The sequence below is a fragment of the Theropithecus gelada genome, chromosome 2 (assembly GCF_003255815.1).
Source record: "Theropithecus gelada isolate Dixy chromosome 2, Tgel_1.0, whole genome shotgun sequence".
Taxonomy (NCBI): domain Eukaryota; kingdom Metazoa; phylum Chordata; class Mammalia; order Primates; family Cercopithecidae; genus Theropithecus; species Theropithecus gelada.
The window spans coordinates 136,769,264-136,777,947 of NC_037669.1; the positions used below are offsets into that span (position 1 = coordinate 136,769,264).

Here is an 8,684-nt window from a genome sequence, read left to right on the forward strand (position 1 = left end):
ATTATGTAGTTACCATTACATTCAGTAGCACATTTTGAAGATGCTGTTGTAGCAATTTTTACATGTTTTAAAGCTTTATATTTTCCCTCCAAAGTCAAATTTACACTTGAATTAGCTTAAGTACAGTGAACCCTAGAAGGAAGCTGAAGAGTTAGCATGTAAAGCACATAGAATGACTTTCATCTGTGTAACAATTTTATAAGATCTGTGCTTTTTTTACTACAATAAGGTGCACCGCAGTTTTCCATTTCCCACTTATCTTTTATGAAATAGGAAAAATCCTTGAAACAATTTTATAAACACTTCTGTATAGACAAAGATGGCAAGAGAGCCACAAAGGAACTGGTGGCATTTAAAAGACTCTTATTATGGGAATTGTATGAAATATGCTTGTCTGATGATGTACAAATGTCTGATTTTACTTTGGCATTTCTGGGTCTTAACCCACTTTCCCTGTGCCTACTTTCTCTCCTGCTCCACTTGTTCCCGCTTTTCCATCTCAACCTGTGGACTCGGCAGTGTGGTGTTTGGACTATTTATCTGGCTTCAGTGTTAGTATCCTCAGGTCTCTGCACCTGGCATCTGATCTTTCATGCCAGCCATCCCAGAGGTTTAAGGTACTTTGCACTCACTCTGTGCCCCAGGTGACCACTGGCCTGGGTAGCCCCTGCTTGTTGGGAAGAAACATTACAGAGTTGGATGCTTGGTAATGCAAACATAAAGAAGGCAGTATCCTTGTTTTTTTAGGAGCTTTAATCCAGTGGTATAGAGGCAAATGCAGACACAGATAATACAATAATCCCATCAAAGGAATGAGACACTGGTGTGACTATAAGTTCAAAGTAGAACCACTGTGGTTGGAGTGTATTAAATCCAAGTGCATTCCAGAGGAGACTGGTCGAGGGAACATGCTGATTTGAGCCAGCGGTTCATATCTGATGGAGGATCCTCCTTTAAAATTCACCTGTGGGCCCTTGTACCCGGCGGTTAGTGCTGAGAGTGCTGTGTGTGCTCCGGGCTTGGAACACACATTTATTATTAAAAAATAAAAAATAAAAATCTAAAAAAGTCGTTTAACAACATCCCCCCGCCCCCCATTTTACAAAAAATTCGCCTTTCCTCCTCAGGAGACTTTTTTTTTTTCTTCTTCCTCTTTTATAAAATAACCCAGTGAAGCAGCCGAGACCGCCCCCCGCCCCCCCGCCCGCCTACAGCCCAGCAGCAGGTCCAAGAAGGAACCAAGAGACCAAGGCCTTCCTGCTGCCTGGACCCGACACCGCCACCCTCACTCCCAGCCGGCAGCCGGCAGCGGGCGGCAGCGGATCTACCCTGTCCTGCAGCCATTTAGTAGTTTTCGAGTCCGGGTGATTTTTGTCCCTCTGCGCTTGCCCCTACTCCCTCCCACCGGGTCCGGCCCCCGACCCCCGGCCCAGGCACTCGCTCTCCTCCTGTCACGGAAAGGTCGCGGCCTGTGACCCTGCGGGCAGCCGTGCCGAGAGGAACCCCAGCGCCCCCAGCTACACCATGGCCTCGCTCTACGTGGGGGACTTCCACCCCGAGGTGACTGAGGCCATGCTCTGAGTTCAGCGTAGCCGGGCCTATCCTCTCCATCCGGGTCTGTAGGGACCTGATCACCCGCGGCTCCTTGGGCTACGCCTATGTGAGCTTCCAGCAGCCGGCGGACGCGGAGTGTGCTTTGTAAATTTTGATTTTATAAAGGGCAAGCCAGTACGCACCATGTGGTCTCAGCGTGAACCATCACTTCGCAAAAGTGGAATAGGCAATATATTCATTAAAAATCTGGACAAATCCATTGATAATAAAGCACTGTATGATACAGTTTCTGCTTTTGGTAACATCGTTTCGTGTAAAGTGGTTTGTGATGAAAATGGTTCCAAGGGCTATGGATTTGTATGCTTTGAGATGCAGGAAGCATCTGAAAGAGCTTTTGAAAAAGTGAATGGAATGCACCTAATGATCGCAAAGTATTTGTTGGACGATTTAAGTCTCGTAAAAAACGAGAAACTGAACTTGGAGCTAGGGCAAAAGAGTTCACCAATGTTTACATCAAGAATTTTGGAGAAGACATTGATGATGAGCGCCTTAAGGATCTGTCTGGCAAGTTTGGGCCTGCCTTAAGTGTGAAAGTAATGATTGATGAAAGTGGAAAATCCGCAGTATTTGGATTTGTAAGCTTTGAAAGGCATGAGGATACACAGCTGTGGATCAGATTAATGGAAATGGAGCTCAGTGGAAAACAAATTTACGTTGTTCGAGTTCAGAAAAACGTGGAACAGCAGACGGAACTTAAGCGCAAACTTGAACTGATGAAGCAAGATAGGATCACCAGATACTAGAATGTTAATCTTTATGTGAAAAATCTTGATGATGGTATTGATGATGAACATCTCCAGAAAAGTTTTCTCCATTTGGTACAATCACTAGTGCAAAGGTTAGGATGGAGGGTGGTCGCAGCAGGTGTTTGGTTTTGTATGTTTCTCCTCCCCAGAAGAAGCCACTAAAGCAGTTACAGAAATGAACGGTAGAATTGTGGCCACAAAGCCATTGTATGTAGCTTTAGCTCAGTGCAAAGGAGAGTGCCAGGCTCACCTCACTAGCCAGTATAGGCAGAGAATGGCAAGTATATGAACTGTGCCCAACCCTGTAATCAACCCCTACCAGCCAGCACCTCCTTCAGGTTACTTCATGGCAGCTATCTCACAGTCTCAGAACCTTGCTGCATACCATCCTCCTAGCCAAATTGCTCAACTAAGACCTCGCTGGACTGCTCAGGGTGCCAGACGTCGTCCATTCCAAAATACGCCCGGTGCTACCTGCCCAGCTGCTCCTAGACCACCATTTAGTACTATGAGACCAGCTTCTTCACAGGTTCCACGAGTCATGGCAACACAGTGTGTTGCTAACACATCTACACAGACAATGGGTCCACGTCCTGCAGCTGCAGCTGCAGCTACTGCAGCTACTCCTGCTGTCTGCACCGTTGCACAGTATAAGTATGTTGCGGGAGTTTGCAATCCTCAGCAACATCTTAATGCACAGCCACAAGTTACAATGCAACAGCCTGCTGTTCATGTACAAGGTCAGGAACCTTTGACTGCTTCCATATTGGCGTCTGCCCCTCCTCAAGAGGAAAAGCAAATGTTGGGTGAATGGCTGTTTCCTTTTATTCAAGCCACACATCCTACTCTTGCTGGTAAAATCACTGGCATGTTGTTGGAGACTGATAATTCAGAACTTCTTCATAGGCTGGAGTCTCCAGAGTCTCTCTGTTATAAGGTCGATGAAGCTGTAGCTGTACTACAAGCCCATCAAGCTAAAGAGGCGTACCAGACAGCAGTTAACAGTGCCACTGGTGTTCCAACTGTTTAAAATTGATCAGGGACCACGAAAAGAAACTTGTGCTTCACCGAAGAAAAATATCTAAACATTGAAAAACTTAAATATTATGGAAAAAAATTGCAAAATATAAAATAAATTAAAAAAGGAAGGAAAACTTTGAACCTTATGTACTGAGAAAATGCCAGGTCTAGCAAACGTAATGTTAGTCCTAGATTACTTACTGATTTAAAAACAAAACAAAAAACGCCACAAAAAATGGTAAAATATTTAAAAAATTTAATGTTTTATAGACCCTGGGAAACAGAATTTTCAGCAAGTACAAAATTTTAAAGCATTCCTCTCTTTAATTTTGTAATCCTTCACTGTGGAATGGCTCAAAATGTCAGTTCTGTTTTAAGTAACAGAATTGATAACTGAGCAAGGAAATGTAATTTGGATTATAAAATTCTTGCTTCAATAAAAATTCCTTAAATAGTGAAAAAAGAATTCACCTATGGGCATGGTCTCTCTTAATCATACCTACGACTATAGTACTAGAGAACATTGAAATTACAATTCATTTATCTGAACCTTTGAGAATGTTCAGTTTTGATGAATTGGTAGATTCAATAGCTCAGTCCTAGCTAAAATCATCTTCTGACATTGATAGACCAAAGACCCTTGGGCCAGACTGCTTGTGTTAGAATTCCAAATCCTTCTTGTACCTCCATTGTGACTTTTGTCAGATAATTTAACCTCTTTTGCCTCAGTTTTCTTATCTGTAAAATTGAGTTAAGAAACCTTATGTGGGAGAATGTTGTGAGAATTAGATTAATGCATGTCATGTGCCTAAAACAACACCTGGCATCTAGTAAAGCTCTTGATTATTGTTATCTCTTATTAATATTTGTGATGCAATACAGAATTAATTTATTCTTTCAAGTAATTCCCTTAGCATTGATGGTTTTATCCTTTTTATAACTCACTTTCATAATTGTGGTTCTTTTGTACAGTAACTCAGTCCCAATAAACACCTCCATCTTTTTGTTCTTCCATTATTATGTTATTAGATTTCTGCTATTGTCATGATCTCTAGAAATGCCCATCACTCAGAAATCATTCTAGAGTTTTGAAGTGAGAAAAGCTTTTGATGACCTATCTTTCTTTTCTTGTCTTTATGAAAACACATACTCTGCTATTATAGATCCCAGGCATTCATTTTATTTCTTTTGTATGCTACCTATTAAGTAAAACAATTTTTTTTTTTTAGGAAGGATACCTGCACTTCATACAAAAACACTACTCATCCCTTGAATTTCTCTATTTACATGCTTTTCTCATAATTTTCTTGGACATGGGCAGTTTTGATTTTCCTCAGCACCTTGAGTGTGAGATATGGACAGCAAGTGCCCAGAACTTTATTACCTAGGTTAAAAGGCCTTGGGAGACATGAAAAGACTCATAGGCACCATACATCAGTCATAGTGCAACTTTTACCATCTCACTATGCAATAGCCCCTTAACACTCAATACAATTGAAAAAGGATGTGGACAATATAAATATCATTTTTTTCTCCAGGCATTAAAAATAACCACATTTAAAGAAAATATTTGGTAAAAAAAAAAGATGGGACTTAGGAATTAGGATTATGTATCCCAGAGACAAGATTACTATGGAAGTCTTCAAGTTTATGAGGGATTATTATGTAGAAAATAGGGACCAGCTATTCTCTATCTCTAAAGAATCCCAAAGAGATGGCTAAACCTCAGCATGAAGTAATAGATTAAGTATGAAGAAGAATTTCTTGATGGTGAGAGTGAAATATTGAAAGAAAGCTCTTTCAGGAAATACCTGGAAATCTGAAAGAACGTTAAGAGCAGAATGATGATTTTCCTGGCGTATTCTCTGCTTTTGAAATCTACAGAAACCTTGTGCTTTTATGAAATGTGAAATAACATATCTACATTTCTCACTATGCGTCTCAAACATGCTAACGCATTGCCTATTTGTGGTACTGTGTGCTGTATCTATTTTCTATACATGGTATATAATTCATATTTTGTTTTCTTCCATGGTTCTAGTGATGCAGTTTGGGAAGAGCATAGGCCTTGGAATCAGCCATACCTTGGCAGGTATCCTAGCTCTACTGTTTGGATTCAGAGATCTTGCTTAATCTCTCTGAGATTTGGTCTTCTATTATAATTGACAATAATTAAGGAATAAACTAGTCAATGTATTTGTGTAGCAAATACAATGTTAGGGCATAGTAGTTAATACATATTAAAAATGTATTTAAAAACATATGCATATATACATGTGCCTACATTATATAGGAATACTTTATAAACAAAGCTCCAACACAGTGAGCCATGATCACACCAAAAAGAAAAGCTCCAACATATAGGAAACAAAAATCCCTGAACAGATTCATAAATATATATCTTACATTAAAATATTTCTTCTGTAAAACATTTTACTGTATAGTTTATTTTATTTTGAGACAATCTTGCTTTGTCACCCAGGCTGGAGGTCAGTGATGCAATCACGACTCACTGCAGCCTCAACTTCCTGGGCTCAAACAATCCTCCCGCCTCAGTTTCCTGTGTAGCTTGGACCACAGGCATGTGCCACCACGCACAGCTAATTTAAAAGAATGTTTTGTAGAGACAGGATTTTACTATGTTGCCCACATTGGTCTCAAACTCCTGGGCTCAAGTGATATGCCCCCATTAGCTGGCATTACAGGTATGAGCCACTGTGCTGGTGGAATCATCTTAAACAGCAAAATACCACCTGGAAATTTATTTATTTGTTTTTTTGAGATAGAGTTTTGCTCTTGTTGCCCAGGCTGGAGTGCAATGGCTCAATCTTGGCTCACTGCAACCTCTGCCTCCCGGGTTCAAGCGATTCTCCTGCCTCAGTCTCCCAAGTAGCTGGGATTATAGGCTCCTGCCACCACGCCTGCCTAATTTTTTATATTTCTGGTAGAGATGGGGTTTTGCCATGTTGGCCAAGCTGGTCTTGAACTCCTGGTCTCTGGTGATCTGCCCACCTCGGCCTCCCAAAGTGCTGGATTACAGATGTGAGCCACTGTGCCTGGCACCGCTTGGAAATTTAAAAATTCTCTTAAACAATTTCTTGATTAAAGAGAAAATCAAATTTTAAAGGTCAGAATATCTAGAAGATACCATTAATTAAATTATTACATGTTAGAACTCAAGCTAATGCTGTGTTCAGAGAAAAAATATATAACCCTAAATGTTTTCACAGATAAACAAGAACAGATGAGAACAAATAAATTAAGTGTCACATTTTAAAAACTAGACAAAGAACAAGAAATTAAGCCTAAGAAAAATTAAGGAAAAGAACAAATAAAAATAAAAGGAAACATTAATGAAATGTAAACAGAAAAAGCAAGAAACTAAGAAATACATTCAAGAGCTGTTTTTCAAAAATTAGTTAAAGCAGACAACCCACAGAGTGGGAGAAAATCTTCACAACTTATACAGCTGACAAAGGACTATATCTACAAGGAACTCAAATGAATCAGTAAGTAAAAACAAAACAAAACAAACACCAAAAAATCCCACCAAAAAGTGGGCTAAAGACATGAATAGACAGTTCTGAAAACAAGATATACAAACGGCCAACAAGCATATGGAAAAATGCTCAACATCACTAATAATCAGGGAAATGCAAATCAAAACCACAATGTGATACCACCTCACTCCTGCAAGAATGACCATAATCAAAAAATCAAAAAATAATAAGTGTTGGTGTGGATGTGGCGAAAACAGGACACTTAAGAAAATTATATATATATAATTTTGGTGTATATATACATGGTATATATATGGTGTATATATATACATGGTGTGTGTATATATATATACACCATGAAATACTACTCAGCCATATAAAGGAATGAAATAATGGCATTTGCAGCAACCTGGATGTTATTAGAGACTATTATTATAAGTGAAGTAACTCAGGAATGGAAAACCAAACATCGTATGTTCTCTCTCATATGTGGAAGCTAAGCTATGAGGACTAAGAGCATAAGAATGATACACTGGACTTTGGGGACTTGAGGGAAAAAGTGGGGATGGCGAGGGATAAAAGACTACACATTGGATACAGTGTATGAAAAATTTGGAAATCACCACTAAAGAACTTATCCATTATGGAGAAATAGGAATACTTTTACACTGTTGGTGGGACTGTAAACTAGTTCAATGATTGTGGAAGACAGTGTGGCAATTCCTCAAGGATCTAGAACTAGAAATACCATTTGACCCAGCCATCTCATCACTAGGTATATACTCAAAGGATTTTAAATCACGCTGCTGTAAAGACACATGCACAAGTCTGTTCATTGTGGCACTATTTACAATAGCAAAGACTTGGAACCAACCCAAATGTCCATCAATGATAGACTGGATTAAGAAAATGTGGCACATATACACCATGGAATACTATGCAGCCATAAAAAAGGATGCATTCATGTCCTTTGTAGGGACATGGATGAAACTGGAAGCCATCATTCTGAGCAAACTATCACAAGGACAAAAAACCAAACACCACATGTTCGCATTCATGGTTGGGAACTGAACAATGAGAATACTTGGACACGGGAAGGGTAACATCACACACTGGGGCCTGTCGTGGTGTGGGGGAATGGGGGAGGGATAGCATTAGGAGATATACCTAATGTAAATGACGAGTTAATGGGTGCAGCACACCAACATGACACATGTGTATATATGTAACAAACCTGCACATTGTGCACATGTACCCTAGAACTTAAAGTATAATTAAAAAAACCAAAAACCAAAAACCAAAAAACAAAAAAGGAACTTATCCATGTAACCAAACACCACCTGCTCCCCAAAACCTATTGAAATAAAAATAAAAACAGAGAAAAGTAAAACTGGTTAAAACAAGCAAAGCGCAATTACACAAAATAAGAAACAAGAATAGAGAAATTACCACAAATACAGAGGAAATGGGAATAATTGACTCTGTTCAACGAAACTGAAGTGAAGTGGAATAATTTTAGAAAAAGGTAAATTGATAAAACCATCTCAGAAGAGGAAGATCATTTAGTATATTTAGAGATCATTGACTATAAGGAGATAGATAAAAGTTGTTAAAAGCACTAATGCCTCCCTAATGAAAGCATTCTTCTGTCAGTACAAGCTGATGCTATTATTAAAAAGGAAAAAAAGAGATATGGAAATTGGAAAGGAGGAGATAAAATTATTGTTTGTAGATAACGATTGTATATATCAAAACCCAAGAGAATCAATTGAAAAATTCCTAATGACCTTAAGCAAATTTGTTA

General features: G+C 39.2%; 2 pseudogenes across 2 annotated transcripts; both read left to right on the top strand.

Moving 5' to 3' along the window:
• Positions 1–1,524: 1,524 nt before the first annotated feature.
• On the top strand, positions 1,525–3,508 carry LOC112618881 (annotated as a pseudogene). Its single transcript, XR_003118134.1, has one exon. The product of XR_003118134.1 is annotated as a polyadenylate-binding protein 1 pseudogene (transcript).
• LOC112618882 lies at positions 2,213–3,490 on the top strand (annotated as a pseudogene). Its single transcript, XR_003118135.1, has one exon. The product of XR_003118135.1 is annotated as a polyadenylate-binding protein 1 pseudogene (transcript).
• Positions 3,509–8,684: the final 5,176 nt, after the last annotated feature.